The 17520-nt window shown below is 49.7% G+C and overlaps 1 long non-coding RNA gene across 2 annotated transcripts; it reads left to right on the forward strand.

Moving 5' to 3' along the window:
• Positions 1-7181: 7181 nt before the first annotated feature.
• LOC123596215 lies at positions 7182-11142 on the forward strand. Of its 2 annotated transcripts, XR_006711871.1 has the most exons (3): positions 7182-7328; positions 8774-8863; positions 10650-11142. It is a non-coding gene; the product is annotated as an uncharacterized LOC123596215 (long non-coding RNA). The 2 variants fall into 2 exon arrangements; XR_006711678.1 differs by having other exon boundaries at positions 8774-11142.
• Positions 11143-17520: the final 6378 nt, after the last annotated feature.

Genomic DNA, 17520 nt, shown 5'->3' on the forward strand with positions numbered 1-17520 from the left:
TGCAAATTCTCCCTTAATCATCCTTTTCAAGAATGACTCCTCTCTGGTCTTACGGACGGAGGGATTCTATCTTGGTTTTGAGAAGGACAATTCTGGGTCAGAAAACTGAGCCTCAACACCCAGGAGTCCTAGCCTGAATGAAGGCTCCCCACAGCTCCCACTTGACCCCAGCCTGGGGGCTGAATGCCTTCAGGTCACGTGTCAGCAATAATGGCATAATATGTACCAAAACGCACACGTATGAACCCACATCTGCAGCTTGTCAAGCGGTAGCTAAAATCATATTGTGGTATGCTATTTATTAATAATGCTTTAATGGTAATTTATTACTAGTATTAAACTGATTGTATGACTAAATCTTGCTTAAAGTGAAGGATAATCTCAGAACTTCCTTCCCCTCTCACAAACACTGCTGGGAAGGCCATACTGCAAAGCAGTCAGCACGAGGTAATCTTTATATCACTACTTACTTTATGCCGAAAATTCCCCGTGTTCAGTGCGGAGGACTTCCAGCGAGGGTCAGGGGGCCTGGATGTGTTTCCTGACTCCGTATTTTATCTGCTGTGCTTCCTAGAGCAATTGATTGTGATCCTTTAGACCCTTGCTTCTTCATCTGTAAAATGGGCTCATGATGTCACAGACTTGCAAGGATCCAATGAGACCTATCAAGACATGTTTGAAACGAGAAAGCAATCCACAAAGGTGAGCTATCATTAATCTCCTGATCCAGGTGTTCGTTCCCTGGAAATACTTCTGAGTCTTTTCTCACTTCTGGGTGTGACAGCAAGAGGAGAGCCACTGCGTAAACCAGCCCTACTCAAAGTACGGCCTGTGGACCAGCAGCCTCTGGGATGTTAGAAATGGGATTTCAGGGCCCCTTCTTTTTTTTTTTTTTTAATTTTTTTTTTCAACGTTTATTTATTTTTGGGACAGAGAGAGACAGAGCATGAACGGGGGAGGGTCAGAGAGAGAGGGAGACACAGAATCCAAAGCAGGCTCCAGGCTCTGAGCTGTCAGCACAGAGCCCGATGTGGGGCTCGAACCCACGGACCGTGAGATCATGACCTGAGCCGAAGTGGCCCACCAACTTTGCAGTGCCTGCTACTGCCTGCCCACCCCGGGACACGGACAAGCTCACATGAGAGGCTCCGATTCCCGCTTTCTTAGAAGGGGGAGCCCCGAGCAGTTCTCCTGGCTCAGCGTGTCCCCACCAAAGCGGAAAAGAGCCTGGGCTTCAAGCCTGGCCAGCTGTCAGCTGTCACGTTGGCCAGCGTGTTGAACTCATCTGTCTCTGCTCGTTCCTCTGCCCGGTGGACATAAAGAAGTTTAACGCGTAGCTGCAACGTTGCATAAGTATTAGATGTCCGCCCGAGAAGGAAGCCTGAAGCAGGACGGCAACCGAGGTGGCAGTGGCTGGGGCCGGGAGGGGGGCGCAGCCACGTGTGGTGGTCCCTGATGTGGCCTCACCACCGGGGCCACGGATCCTCTCCCTGTCGTCCCGCCGTCTTTCCCCCCTAACGTGTCTCACCTTCTCTCTGCCCTTGTACATCCCGGGAGAATTTCAGATCAGCAGAGGGGAGGGGGATTGGTTAATCATGGGAACTCTTCTTTTTTTGTTTCAAGTTTATTTATTTATTTTGAGAGAGAGAGAGAGAGAGGGAGGGAGGTCACATGTACGCATGCGTGTGTACATGGTGGGGGGGCAGAGGGAGAGGGAGACAGAATCCCCAGCAGGCTCTGCGCCATCAGTGTGGGCTGATGTGGGGCTCCCATTCACAAACTGTGAGATCACGACCTGAGCCAAAACCTGAGATCACGACCTGTGAGATCACGACCTGAGGAAGCTTCACTCGCTGAGCCACCCAGGCACCTGCTTCTCATGACATCCTTAAGCCTCTGCTGACTTCCTAAAAGTAGGGCTGACACCAGAGCTCTCTGCGAAGTCCCCCCATTCCTTCCAGAAGTTCTCACCGGAGAGCCCGGGACGGTGGCCTGCTGCTGGAGACCTTCTGGAATTGTAGTTGAGCTTTTCCTCCTCCCGCTCTTTTGTTTGGAGGTGGGAGGTGGGAGGAAGCTGGCGAAAAGGAGGTGTGAAATGTGGAGGGAACAGCGCAGCAGAGGGCGGGGACGGGGCCGGCTGATGAGACAGAATTATGTTTCCAGAAGCACCGAGCCTCATTTGAAATAGGGATTCCTCCCTGGAGGTCACAGCCCAGCCTTTGTTGTGCTTTCAGAGGGGCTATTTATACATTTTTGGTCTCCGTTTCAGAGTTGCCTCCTCTGTTGGTGACACTCCAGCTTTGCTGAAGTGGTGTTTAAAAAAGGAAGTAATTACTGACTGCACACCCAGATGTGGGGATCAGAACGAATTCGGAACAAAAGCTTTCACATGAGCTTTCTACTCCCACTGCTTCAGGGGGAAGCTGGGATCCTTTTCATTTCTAGCTAAAGCAAGGTTCTTGGAATAAATTACATAAGGACTTCTGCGCCCTGGGAATCCGTCCATGTCTTGGGGTTTGGGTCCACACTCTGACTCTTGTCTGTGATGCTTTATCCCTCATCCCTCCCACATAACTGGGGGTGGGGGGAGCTGAGGGGAAAGGTGTAGATGGAAATGTTTGAGCTTAAAAGCAATCTTTAGGGGCGCCTTGGGTGGCTCCGTCAGCTGAGCGTCCGACTTCGGCTCAGGTCATGATCTCCTGGTCCGTGAGTTCGAGCCCCGCGTCCGGCTCTGTGCCGACAGCTCAGAGCCTGGAGCCTGCTTCGGATTCTGTGTCTCCCTCTCGCTCTGCCTCTGCCCCGCTCATGCTCGCTCTCTCTCTCTCTCAAAAATAAATAAAGATAAAAAAATTAATATTTAAAAGCAATCTTTCCTGCTCTCACGTCTGAGTTCTCCGCCTTCCTCCCCATGCCTCGCTCAGCAGTTTATTTGCCAGAAGCCTGGAGATTTCACACCAAGTTCTCAGGACATGCCCAGGTGCTTGCTGACTGCAGCTGAATGGAAGGCCCCAAATGAGACCAGCAGAAGAACCATCCAGCTGAGCCCTGGTCAGCCCTCAGAACCACGAGAAATAATGACATGCTGGTCATTTTAAGCCACTAAGTTATGCGGGTTAGATTAATATTAAGGAAGTGGAGGGCCGCCTGGGTGGCTCAGTCGGTTAAGCATCCGACTTCCGCTCAGGTCATGATCTCATGGTTTGTGAGTTCGAGCCCCGCGTCGGCTCTGTGCTGACAGCTCAGAGCCTGGAGCCTGCTTCAGATTCTGTGTCTCCCTCTCTCTCTGCCCCTCCCTGCTCACGCTCTGTCTCTCTCTGTCTCAATAATAAATAAACGTTAAAAAAAAATTTTTTTTTAAAAGGAGCAAAAAACTGTATGCCTGAAAAGTGTTCATTGTCGCATGATTTTTGGAAAACTTACAAACAACGTAATGGGGCAAGAATTAATGACAGCAAAAATCAATTATTGTACTACATTATGATACATGGGAATATTAACTTGCTTTTTGAAGTGATACAAGGGAATCCTTCCCCTGTAATTCAGTTGGAACCAGAGATTTTAAAAAATACGTATTTCAAATCCAGTATTTATTTTTACTTAAAAAATCCAGTTACATTTCTTTAAAAAAAATTTTTAATGTTTATTTATTTTTGAGAGAGAGAGAGAGAGAGAGAGAGTAAGCAGGGGAGGGGCAGAGAGAGAGACACACACACAGAATCTGAAGCAGGCTCCGGGCTCCGAGCCATCAGCACAGAGCCCAATGCGGGACTCAAACCCACAAAATGTGAGATCGTGACACGAGTCGAAGTCTGACGCTCAACCGACTGAGCCACCCAGCTGCCCCCAGTTACTTTTCTTCGCAGCCTTTCCTGTGGAGTCCAAGCCTTTTTCTGAGCACGAGCCACTGCCTCGAGAGCCACATTGTCCTGTGTGCAGCCACGTTCACTCCACATGTGCTATGAGCAGCTAAAGCCATCTGGGGAGGAACAGGAATGCGGAATCATCTAGATCCCTCCCACCCCAGGTGTTTATAGTTATCTCACTACATCGATTTCAATAGCCTTTATTTTTAGTGACTCACTTTTACGGAGATTTTCAACTTGGGTTTTATTGCCTTTTCTGCGGTCGTTATTTCAACAGTTGTATGTAATCTTTAATTAAACCGTGTGATTATGACATCAGGTGTGGCTGGCAAGGACGGGATTGGGGACAAACCAGCTGCCTCTTGTCATGGTCTCTGCAACATGGTGGAGGCAACTCTAGGGTCCGCATCTGAGATTCTCGAGGAAGAGCTGGTGTCCCCGGGTGAGGTCACTGGGTCCAGTGGCATTGGCACCCCCCCCCCCGGGGGCTTGCTGCAAATGCAGGCCATTGGGCTGTCCCCCAGAGCTGCAGAATCGGAATGTGTGTTGGGGTGTGAGAAAGTCTGCTCAGGACTCACCTGGCGGGAGGGTCCTACCCCCCCGCCCTGCTCTCCTGGGGAGCAAAGCACAGCCCTTTGGGCGAGGGCTGCAGCATCATCCTTCCACGGTGGTCACCAGACCTTCCAGAATGGCTGTCTCTGGACAGCCGGATGCCCAAACGCACATTAACCACCGGTGTCTCTGTGGGAACCCCAGCCCCCAGGAACGGCCACACCGTGGGTCGGGGAGACCCCAGAGGTGAACGCTGCCTTGTTTACTGGAAACAAGACGCTCCTTCTGAAGTGGCCGCCCTTGGGCTTAAGCTGGGAGCCCGGCTTTGTGGGCACAGAACCCAGGAGCTGAGACAGTCTTTTCACAAGAGAAGACACTACGATTACCTGGTGGAAAGAGCTTTCGATCTCATCTGAAGAAGGATCCGCTACGTAAGATCACTACTACTGGTGATATCTGCTCCTTTTGAGTCAGTTTCCTACGCCCCAGTTTTGCCACGCGGAGCTCTGTAGTGCATTTTGTTTTAGGACGATGGTCCTCAAAACCCACTTGAACACAAGAAGCCCCTCTTAACCTGTACGTAAAGCTAGAATCTCTCCCCCAATAATGGCAAACGATAATAATATTAATCACGATTCTTATTCTTCTAATTCTTATGTCGAGCCATCACGCTCGAAGTCCACTGTGTACGGGTGCCGGGTCCCTTCCACGACATTTCTCATCCTTATGAGGGGCCTGCCAGGGTCTCCGTTTTGCAGATGAGGAATCGGGGTTCAGACGTCACAACACCAAAAGCAATGGCCTCAGAATTCTAAGCCCACCTCCGTCCAGTTCGCAAGCCAGCCACTACCCCACACCCCACACCCTCTCCTGGCAAAGTCAGCATCCGTGGGGAGACAGGAATTCGCCTGGAACATGGAGGAAGCAAAGTCCTTCCGGAGATGCTCAGGATGTCCCAGCTGGGGGAGATGACTCAGTGGAGGGTTTTCCGGCGTCGGGGTGTAGGGACAACCAGCTGGCTTGGGGCGGGGAGTGCAGGACCCCTGGCCACAGATGAGAAACCGCAGCCCCCAATGTGACTTGACCTACGCGTGGTCACAGAACGGGGTGGTGAGGGACTCAAGCCCCCAGACTCCTCTCTCTCCTCAGCAGAATCGCTCACTCACTCCCCCGGTGCACGGAAAACTGCCTCTGATTGCTCACTTTTCTGCTAAATCTGGTGATTAAGCCTTGCATTCTTCATGACCTTGGCCCTTGAGACACACATGCTTTGGTTTCTGAAATGGAAAGGCAGGCACGGACTCCTGGAGGCTGTGCGTTTCTGCTGGTTCATCCACCCCTGAAACAAAGAGAGCCTTGTGGCTTTGTCTGAATGGGGAGGGGTGCAGTTCTAAAAGGAATATGCTTGCTTGTGAGTCCGAACATTATTCTTCTATAAGAACAGGCCTCATAGATGTACTCACCCCCCTCTTCCCCTTACATAACTGCCTCACTGCGCGGAGGCCAGCCTCAGTGCTCCCCACCGGAAGAGCCTGGGGAAGGGGCCACCATCAGGACATGCCCCAGACCTTGATCTGGTAAAGTCAGGGGGAGGGCCCTGGGGCACGTCTTCCTCCTGGAAGGAGACCCAAGAAGGCCTGGTGAAGGGTGGGGAAGCCAAATCTCCCCACGCCCACCGTGCACTGGGTCCTGCCCAGCATCCTTCGGCCATTTTTCACATTTACGTCGGCAAAGCTCGACCCCTGCAGAGAGGACATGCCCCAGGTGACTCGTGGGGGATGGTGGCCACAGGCTGGGTTCCATCCTCGAAGGTTTCTGGCTCAGATGTCACACAACTGTGGGCTTCACATTGCAGGCAGCAACCCTCCCCCCCCCCCCCCCCCCCCGCCCCACCGGTGGATCTGTACAGAAGCCCACCACAGTCCTCATCAAGACAAACATGAGGCAGACATTCTGGAAAATTCCCCTGGTGAGTTTTAGGCGGAGAGGTTTCCGGCCAGGGGGATCCCTGAAGTAGCACCTCTGACCTGAACGACTGAAAAGCTGCGTAGCTGTCCCATCGTCCTTCTAATCTGCTCTCCCTTGGGCACTTGGAATGTTCTTTTGTTTGTCTGTGGTAAAGTCCACAGTACCCGAAACTTCCCATTTAGCCACATTAAATGCACAGTTCAGTGGTGTTAGACACGTTCAGCCACGTGGCCACCACGCATCTCCAGCACTGTTTTGTCTGCCCAAACTGAAACTCTGTTCCCATGAAAGAAGGACTCCCCACCCCCTTCCCTCCCCAGCCCCTGGCCGGCAACATCTTCCTTTCTGTCTATGAATTGACTGCTTTGGGTATCTCAGATACGTATTTGTCCCTTTGTGACGGATTTATTTCCCTTAGCGTCACGTCCCCAAGGTTCACCCAGGTGGCAGATGTCAGATTTTCTTTCCTCTTTACGACTGAGAAACACGCCACTGTGTGGATGTACCACGTTTTGTGGACCTGCTCGTCCGTCAGTGGACATTTGGGTGGTGTTAGAATGTTCTTCCTGAAGTGCTAATCTGCTTACATTCCTGAAAGGTGGGACAACCTCCCAAATCTTTAACAAGCTGGTGAGGCTGTGCTCCCTCTCCAGAACTGTCTCACTGACCCTGCGTCCCTGGGACATCACCCCTGGGGCCCGCTGCTGAGCTCACTTCCTCCAGGTACGGGCGGGGTCTCTGTCTGGGCGGCCGTTCCCGCCCTCCTCCCCTGGGCCACTCACCCTGCAGTCCCTGCCATAACGTCACCGCCCCTGGGGTCCCATCCAAATCAGGAGGGCAGCTCTCCTCTCGCAGGGCACCTTCCGGTTCCCGCTTGGTGCCATTTGCACCTGTCATCACGCATCTGGATCCGTGTGAGACTGGTTTCCGCTGCTAGACTGCAAGGTAGGGTTTTGTTTACCTCTGTCTTCCGGGCGCTTTGTGGCACGCCCGGCAGGCGGTAGGTACTCAGCACGTGAGAACAGAATGAAGGAAGGACCCTGGGAGGGAGCCCTGAGGCACGCGGGCTGCCGCAGACCTGACCGGTAGCTTGGATGACCTTGAGCTTTGACCTTCGGATGACCTTTGAGCTTTGAGCTTTAGCTTCCTCCCCTGCAGCAGCATGAATGTGGCAGCTGTGTTGGGAGAATCAAGGCCACAAAGCGCCCGCCAGCTGCCCCCGTAGGAGGCGCCCGGCCGTGGCATTGCCCTTCTTGTCTCCCAGTCTAAGGGCCCGGACACGTTTGCTTCTATAAGCACCCCCAAATCATCCTAGCTCGCATGAGAGAGAGGATGGCGGGAAGGCTCTGAAACTCTGGGCACCTTAGGAGGTCCAGAGGCCCCCCTTTGCAAGTCCTGAACCCCCTGCCTGGTCTCCATCATCGATTCCGTTGCTGGACGCTATTCCCAGCCTTGGATGCTGATGTCAGCCGGGGACGGGGTGGAGAAGTAGAGGGTGGGAGGGAGGCTGGAAACCTCCCTGGAGTTTGGCACCTCGGCACTGAACTACTGCCTCCCTGAGGAAGGCTCCCCGTGACTGGGGGAGGCAGCCAGCGGTTGGCGACACCCTTCCCTGTTCCCCCCTGCCCCGCGTTGGGCAGGCTGGGCCCGAGCCCAGAACTTCCCCGGGCTCCGCGGGCTCACTGGGTGTTACTAGAGCAAACATTAGTGCAAACACACAGACGACCGCGGAGCGATTGCACGGATCGCCCACGCTGGTGTGGGGCCTTGTGAGCGCTGGCTGGGGGACAGGAACGGCCAAGTCGTTTTTCTAGATTCAGACGCTCCCCACCCCCCCTTTCGGGGCGGACAAAGGAAGGCCCATTATGTGGGACATCTCCACTGGGACTTCCTCTTCAAGCATCGGCTGGGTCAGGTTCCTTCTATGCAAATCGTTTCGAGCATTTATCCTGCTTTTCATTAACATAATATCTCCCGGGTCATCCCCCTGGCCTCCCTCTGAAACATTTCACGGAAAAGAAAAGCTCTCGGTGGGGGGAGGGGGATCCCCGCATCTTTGTCAAGGAGGTGGGATTTTTATTCACCTCTCCTCTGGCTGCTGCACATTGCTGTTGGCACTATCCACATCTAAGAGGCTTTATTTATTTATTTATTTTTTTTTCAATTAAAAACAAAACCCACACGAGATGAAGCTGAGATTAACTCCAACTGGATTAAGAAGCCCCGGGATCCCAAGGGAGTTCTCTGGCCTCTGTCTGTAGCACACTGGGCGCACTGCTATGCTTACTACCGGGGAGATGGGCCAGGTACTAGGTAGAACACAAAATAAACCGCGTAGAGGACGCGCTCGTGGCAAAAGACCCTTCTTACTGAGGACCCGTGTCTTCCAGATGGGGGTGTATTCTGCTTGGGAGAGGCCGGAGGCACGGTTTCCACCCCTGCCTTCTCTTCTGGGACAGCATGCTTTATCTCTATGCCAGGTAAGAACGAGGCAGACGGGGGGGGGGGGGGGGGCGCGGGGGCGGGCACCCCCATAGCGCTATTCCACTTCCCCCCAATGCCGTGCCTTCCGTTTGTCACTTGATCTGCACGCACACACGGGCCACTCTTGCGGATTCTGTATGTGCTGCCGGGCAGTCTGTCTCCAAACCCATTCTTGCGTTGTACCAGCACAATCCCAGCCCTTAGGAGGGAGCGAGCGCTCAATCGGTGTTCGTTACCTTGAGTAAATTTCACGCACTGGGGGTGGGGGGGGGGGGATTTTCCGGCTTCCAGGAGTCTTTGTTTCCCAGGCGATAAAAGCGAGGGCACAGAACCGTATACAAGCGATAAGCACACATGCTTGTGCACACGGGCCATCAAAGAAAAAAAGGCTACACGTGGTCACCATAGTATTAAAGAGGTTCCCTCTGAATAGCTGGAATTATAATTGATTCTTACTTTCCCTTTTACATTCTTTCAAAACACCTATAGGAGACCGTATGACTAAGCAGGAAAAAAAAAAAAACCCCATTTTATTTCCTCTATAAAAGTTCTGGAAACTGGCTAATTCTTAAGTAATCATCAGGCAACATTTTCAGAGGAATTAATGAAGAGCCAGCTCAGGACAAGGCCTCGGAGAAGTAGAATGTGACACCAGTATCTGAGGTTGGGAGGGAGGGGCAGTGGGGACAGGGAAGAAATGTCACAGCGCTCTTTCTGATGTCTTCCTGGGTCTCTCACGCACAGCCCTCTGCGGTGTCCTGGGTCTGCCTCTGAGAGTGCTGGGCAGCTGGAATGACTCCCCTCTTGGGCTCGAAGGCGACCATTTAGCTTTATTACCAGTCAGGCTCCAACTAGGAAAGGGGACACATCTCCAAGTGTTGAAAACAGAGGGAAATAAATAATAAGAAACTGGTTTCCCTGGTGAGGGGGTCAATGGCAAACTGTGGAGTCACTGAGAGGTTAGCACTAGCAAAAAAGTCGTCACCACCTCCAGGCTGCAGGGACAAAGGGAGTGGTGGAGGGGCGTGGAAGGCGAGGGAGGAGAGTCCTGGCTTCTCCCGTCCCTTCTCCAGTCCTCTGCCAAGGCCTCCCAAGCCAAACCCTACTGGAAGCAGGCGAACCTGATGTTGGCGGGTTTCAGCCCCAGGGATACTGAGGGGAGCAAGGGAGGGGGGAGGAAAGGGCCTGAGGGCAGAGAGGCCACAGAGTGGCACCCTATCTGTCCTTGGGCCCAAGGAACCCCACCCACCCCCACCTCCCCACCTGTTAGCAGCATGTACCTGAATCAGGCCAGGTAAGTATTTCCTGGTCTACGTAACCTACCAAGTTGCAAAGACGGAAACACCGAGTCAGCGTAAAAGGACCTTCTAGATGTTTTGTAAATGAGGGCACGGTGGTGGTAGGATTCCCATCACTCGTTACCCTGGCTTCTACCGAGAATGGCTCCAGGGCCAGAGGGTCAGAGGATGGGCTTTAGAAGGATGAAGCTGGCTTGAAAACTAGCCCACATCTGGACAAAGTGAGGGCTTTTCTCTCCCTTTCCCAAAGTCCCAAACTGAATGTCCCCCCACTTAGCAGCAGCTGGAAGAGTTGGGAGAGCAGCCCCCCCCCCCGCTCAGGAGGGGGTACGTGGGGGCAGGAAACCAAGGCAGAGAGAACATTCCCCTGAGGGCAAACAGATCCAAGGGACAAGAGAGGAAGCCTGGGGCCTGGTCTTGTTTTGAGGTCACAGTGACCTTACCCGTACTGTCGATGATCAGATTCTTTTTCACTCCCTCTAAGGGCGAAGCATCCTTTGTAATACCTCCCTGAGAGGTAAAAATGTAGACAGAAGATCCTATCTTGGGTGCCGAGGCAAGAAGTAAAGGAAAGAAGGAGAAAGATGCCTCCTCTCACCCCTGCTGCAAACCGTGCGGAAAACAGGGTGTTTGGAGGCCTCGGCCCTGAAGTTTTTGGGTGAAAAGGAGGCCAGTGTCACTGGCAGGACTATATTCAGCAGGAGAACAAGTGAGAGCTAATTTCTAATTAACTTCTTGTTTATATTTATTTTCATTTCCTCATATGATGTTACTTTTGACAGATAAATATAATAAAAGTGATCATACATATGGACCGTTTTATATTCTGCTTTTTAAAATTAACGTATATTTTTAATCTCTAAGTATTCTCTTAAAACATTGTATGAATAGGTTTATAGTAGTCCATTTAATGGTTGTCCAAAAATGCAGATGTAGATTGCAAGACTTACTCTACACAGAATAAAAATACGGTCACACCTCTTCTGTATTCTTTTGGGGGGGTGGGGGGTAGAGAGAGAGGGAAAGAGAGAATCTCAAGCAGGTTCTATGTCAGCATGGAGCCTGATGGGGGCTAGAACTCCTTCGCCAACCGTGAGATGCTGACCTAAGCCCAAATCAAGAGTTGGGGTCTTAACTGCCTTAACTGACTGAGCCACCCAGGCGCCCCTCTATCTTCTTTTTTAAGTTAATTGCTAGAACACCCTAGGCCCTTTACGCAGTCCTTTGCATCCCTCTCAAGATTGCCTGCCTGTCCACCTCCCCGCCAAGTTCTGCAAGAACACTTGATCTTTCCCCACGCCAAGAGAGGAAAGGACTCCGGATATGCAGCCAACAGAACTGGGGACCCAGCTCGCCAGCTCTGCAGTTCCTCGGGCCTGCCACAAGGTGTCGCTGTTGAAGGGTAGTCCTGTATCCACCAGCCGGCAGTAACCTTCCGCCCAGGACATGCTGGTCCAGCCCCTTAGAGTTTATATTCCCACTCTTCAGCCACTGTTCTGCGAGTCACAGCCACCGGGAAAGACGTATGGGTCTTGGGGCACTTCCTAGACGAGCCACATACCGCCTGAAATCGGTTCCTCTACCAATACTCAGGCTTCTGTTACGAACTTGGAACATGAGCCTTGGGTCTCTTCCTTCAGGATAACTTTATTCCGGGGTCTTGTTCATTTTCTTGCCATGAGATTTGAGTCGCCCCCCTCCACCCCCACCGTCTGTTATTGATAGGTACGCCAATGTCACATTTGGGGGAGCAGTGGCTGAGTCGTTGAACCCTGGGCTTCTTAGGCAAACAGACTGGCTTCCTCCCCAGCCAACAGCTCTGCAGCTCAAGGAGCGTGTCAGCTCTTGCTAAGCCATTTGGGAAGACAAAACGTTTCGTTTCCTCCTTTCTTCGGGAACACGGGTGCCTCCTTGCCCTGTGTCTATTGGAGACTGTTGCATTGTTGTTGCAGATTTCTGCAGTTTGAAGATCTGCTTCAGGGTGATTTTCTCTACCTGCCCTGAAATGTCTTTTTCCACATTAAAATCCCATCCTCCAGACGGCCGTGACCTAACTAGTGTCCTATGGCTGGACGCTCGGTTGTGGCCATATTTTAAAAACTATGATAAATAATGTTGGTTTGAGGTTTAAAGATAGAAAATGGTCACGTGTTTATCTCCACTCTCTCTCACTACCTTATCGGAATAAATAACAGCACAAAAAAAGTAAACGATGGGGGAAAATGTGTGGCACAGGTACCTACTAGGAAAACATACCGTAGGTAGAAATGTTGAGAAATTCTGATGTGATAATAAAGACACTGAGAGCTCTGTGGTCTTCCTACATACCCAGCGCTGTGCAATGCCTGTCCACGCATCGTGTCATTTTATACGCATAGCAACCCTGAGAGACGGTCAGGGCGGTGGGGGGGGGGGGTGGGGGGTGGGGGGGGGAATCTATAAACTGGAAGGAACTGGGGTCACCGGAAGGTCAAGCCACACCCAGCCTCCTGTTTCACATGGGGAAAGAAAAGCGGAGCTCTCCCGAGGAACCACTGGACCGTGTCCCCAACCAGCCCAAGCTTAGTCCAGTCATGGGACAGAGGTGAGGGTGGGAGGAGGTCTTGGAGGGCAAAGGTGTCAGGACCACTCCCAGCCCCTCCCCAAGGGCAGAGCCTCCCCAGGTCTCCTCCCCAGGCCTCCTTCCCCAGGTCTCCCCAACCATGAGGGGCTTGCGGAACCCGCCTCATCCAGGCCAGACTCCAGCAGGACAGGGGCTGGGCTCGGGAGCTGTCTGGGAAGCACCGGGCCGCGTGTTTTCCACCCGGGTTTCTTGCAGGGGAGGAGGCGGCCACTTCTACAGCCCATTCCTCCCCCCAGCAGGTGCCTGCACCTTCTGCCACACTGTTTTACTTGCCCAGACCAGGGGGGGACTCCTCTTCCTGGCCTTCGCCTTTTTCTTTATTCCCATGAGCCACGTGGTGAAGATTTCAGATTCCATAGACCAGCAAGAGGCTCTTCCTGTTTTTGTTCTTATGCTTCTTTATGTTCAATCCAAAGCAACACTACGCAGCCGTCTGCCATCACCCACCCTGGCCCTGCTCTCTGCTGGAGAGAGAGCCTCCACGATGCACAGATCCTGATCAGCTGCCTTTCAGGGGCGGCGCAAAGGCTTTGCTGGCAACCAAATGATGGCCTCAAAGTGGGGGAGATGCTGTTACCCCTTTTATAACCTGTCCCAGGGCATAAGTGATCATTAGTGGCGAGATCCAGCCCTAACACCACTGCCCAGTCGGGGCACCTGTAGTGGACATACCCCTTCCGTTCTTTGGTAGCAACATCACACAGCTGTCTGATGCCGCTTTTGAGCAGGAACTTTACAATCATGGCGTGTGCAATCTGTTTGAATAATATACACATAAGCCTGGGTGTAATGTGGTTGTTAGTTACTTTGTGTAAGTTTCTTCTTTGCTGCAAAATAGAAAGTTACTATTCTGAGTGGAGGGCTTTCAGGCTTGTTAGTTATATTTTGTAAGTTTCATCTCTTACCGCGAAATAGAAAGTTACTATTTTGAGCCGAGGGATTTCAGGCTTGCAAACAGGAGCTCTGCAAGCATATTAAGAACAAAAACCAGAGCAAAATCTGCTCTGTGCCACCTGCAGCTACGCGTGATATGAGTTGTTGGGGGGAGCGAGGGGTCCCGTTGGGGAAGCGGAGGGGTGCTGAGGGAGGTCTGGACACTTGCCTATCATGGCACGTGATCTATGGCAGCTGACAACAACAACAACAACAAAAAGTCATTGGTTATTTGGGAACACTCAGCACCTTGGAGGAAGGGAAGCCTCCAAGCAATCAAAATAAATGCCGGCCTCCAAATCTAACACAGTTGATTGAGGAAGCAAGAGGTAAAAAACTGTAAGCTATTATTACATCCTCTGAATATTCAGGCAGATTTTCCTTCAGTAAAGCCAGAGCTTTACTGGCAAAGCATCCTGGAAAAGAGCCATTCGATAATAAGACAGAAACACATTTTGGAAATTAAAACACTGAAATGGAAACAATGTGTGGTAGAGCCACACAAGGAAATACTGCTGAGCAATAAAAAGGAAGGAACCGTGGTGGGACTACAGTAATGGTCCAAACATCCAGCATGGGTGAATTTCAAAGGTATTAGGTTGAACTGACGAAGCTACACCCAAAGAGTTCACGTGGTACGGGTTCATGTATGTGAAAGTCTGCAATAGGGGCAATTAAGCTATGGTCGTAGAAACCATCAATGGGCTTCTGGAGAGGGTCGTGAGTTGACTGGGAAGAGGCGCGAGGAACTTTCTGGGGTGATGGAAGTGTTTTCTATAAATCTTTATTGAATGGTTCCACCGGTTGTATGCATGCACTTGGTGCAATTGACCTGTGCCCTTAAAAAGCGTGTGTTTTGTTGTAAGAATATTACACAGCAATTTAAAAAAGATGTGAAAACCAACATGAATGGACGCCGTCTCAAAAACAAAAAAAAAAAAATCTACTGAATGGACACATTGACCTCTAATTCAACTGAAAATTGAATCTGTGAATTAGAGAAAAGTGTTAGAAATCATACTCCTAGGAAGGAATAAAAAGATGAATCCAGAGTGACCAATACGTGAATAATAGGAATTTCGTGAGGAAAGAATAGAATGAATAGGAGAAAAAGAATCCGTGAAAATATATACCTTTTTTACCAAGTGCAGAGAAAGGGGTCATGGAGTGCCAAGTCGGAAAAAAATAAAAAACAAACAAAAAAACCACTGAGACATTGTCTGGTGAAATTTCTCAATTCCAAGGTCAAATGGATACATTTATCAGCTTCAAGACAGAAGAAGGAGCGCCTGAGTGGCTCTGTTGGTTGGGCACCTGACTCTTGATTTCAGTCCAGGTCATGATCCCAGGGTTGTGGGATCGAGCCCCGAGTTGGGCTCCATGCTGAGCATGCAGTCTGCTTGGGGTTCTCTCTCTCTCTCTCTCTCTCTCTCTCTCTCTCTCTCTCTTTCTAAAAAAAAAAATAATAGAAAAACACGGAAGACAAAAAACAAACAAACAGAATAATTAAGAAGAGAACCAAAGAAAAGAGAACCGAACGTCTTGCCTACAACACCACATGCTGGAAGATCATGGAATGATGTTCCCGGATCCCGAGAAGAAAGAACCGCGAGCTGGAATCCCACATCTGCCCGACTCATCCTTCACGTGTGAGGGTAAAGGGTGGCGTGGTCACAATGTCACCGTCTCTCCTCTGTTAAAACAAAACATAGACATTAAAGAACCTCTGGGAAGTAGGAGACGATGGACCAGAATAAATACTTCAGAAAAGATGGAGAGAAGAAACAGTGAGAAACAATAGAGGCTGTAGATGAATTTAAACCGTTAATGGTAACAAGATCGTTAAGTGTAGTCGATTTTTAAAAGTGTTCTTAAAATATGCGGCGCCTGGGTGGCTCAGTCGGTTGAGTGTCCGACTTCGGCTCAGGTCATGATCTCGCGGTTTGTGAGTTCGAGCCCCGCGTCGGGCTCTGTGCTGATGGCTCGGAGCCTGGAGCCTGCTTTGGATTCTGTGTCTCCCTCTCTCTCCCCCCGTCCCCTGCTCATGCTCTGCCTCTCTCTGTCTCTCAAAAATAAATAAATGTTTAAAAAAAAAAAAGTATTCTTAAAATCGAAGAGGCATAATGTAAAAATTAATGTTAGCATAAACTCAGACATTTAGATGATTTTGACCACAGCTGAAATCCTGGAGAAGGGAGGAAGAGAAAAAATATAAAAGTGTACTAAATATTGCAGCTTTTTTGAAACCGGGGGAGCTACACATATTTTTAAATTCTTAATAGTGATGAAAATGCATATTCATATATGTTTGTTAGAAATAGGACTTAAAAAAAAACCCTTCTGGGGTGCCGGGGTGGCCCAGTTGGTTAAGCGTCTGACTCTTGTTTGCAGCTCAGGTCACAATCTCAAGTGTTATGAGTTTGAGCCCCGTGTCGGGCTCTGTGCTGACAGCTCGGAGCCTGCTTGTGATTCTCTCTCTCTCTCTCTCTCTCTCTCTCTCTCTCTCTCCTTGCTCTCTGCCCCTCCCCCCACTTGCATGGTCTCTGTCTCTCTCAAAATAAAAGTAAATAAACATTAAAAAAAAAAACCTTCCAAAAACTATGGGATGGAGGGAAGGCTGCATTACACATTTTTCTATATTTAAATAATTATTTACAACGAGCCTGCATTATTTCTGCAAAAATAGTTTTGATTTGTTTTCTCTTATGATTCTTTTAAAGATTTTTAATGGATTGTTAATTATAAAAGTAACACATGCCCTCAGAAATATGTGAATTTCTTTTGTCTCAGGGAAGAGGCGTAAAGGTATTTTCATTAAAAAAAAATTGTGAAAACCATTCTTTAGGTGTATGCATCAAGTTTTGAATGCATCTCTGATTCTTTCATCAGGAGAAATTTCTTGAAGTGTTATTAATGAGGTCAAATGGCAGAAGCACTTTTAAAGCTCTTGGACGGTCTTTCAGAGAAGTTGTGCCAATGTGTGTATTTTCATCGGCAGTGTATAATAACCATCCCATCGTGTCTTCACCAATACTTGTATTTTAATTTAAAAAATGTAGCCAACTTGTAGAAAAGTATTTGAGGGCAGCATTTCATTAATGATGAACTGAAACGTTTTGCCTGTATGCTCATTTTTGGCTATTAGTTCCATTTATTTAAAACACTAAAATGTATATAGAATGGGGTGTGGGTTTTTTTGGCTATTTACACATTTTTCTAATGGAGACTTAATATTTTTCTTGTTGATTTTTATGAGCTCTTTATATGTGAAAGATAGTAATTCCTTCTCCTACTTAATTTAAGTATTTTCCCAGTTTCCAATTTGCTTTTTCAACTGTGATTTTTGGCCTGCGTTCAAAACCTTTTTATTTTTTTATTTATTTATTTTTTTTAATTTTTTTTTTCAATGTTTATTTATTTTTGGGACAGAGAGAGACAGAGCATGAACGGGGGAGGGGCAGAGAGAGAGGGAGACACAGAATCGGAAACAGGCTCCAGGCTCTGAGCCATCAGCCCAGAGCCTGACGCGGGGCTCGAACTCCTGGACCGCGAGATCGTGACCTGGCTGAAGTCGGACGCTTAACCGACTGCGCCACCCAGGCGCCCCTCAAAACCTTTTTAAAAATGCTTTACTTTATGCTTAAATAAGTTTCTCCCCCAGCTTTATTGACATAAAATGTATGTAAGTTTAAGATGTACAACGTGATGATTTGACACACACATATATTGTAAATGATAAAACCCCAATAAGGTTAGTGAAATCTCCATCCTCCCACACAATTACCATTATTAAATTTTA

The sequence above is a fragment of the Leopardus geoffroyi genome, chromosome A1, assembly GCF_018350155.1.
Source record: "Leopardus geoffroyi isolate Oge1 chromosome A1, O.geoffroyi_Oge1_pat1.0, whole genome shotgun sequence".
NCBI classification, from domain to species: domain Eukaryota; kingdom Metazoa; phylum Chordata; class Mammalia; order Carnivora; family Felidae; genus Leopardus; species Leopardus geoffroyi.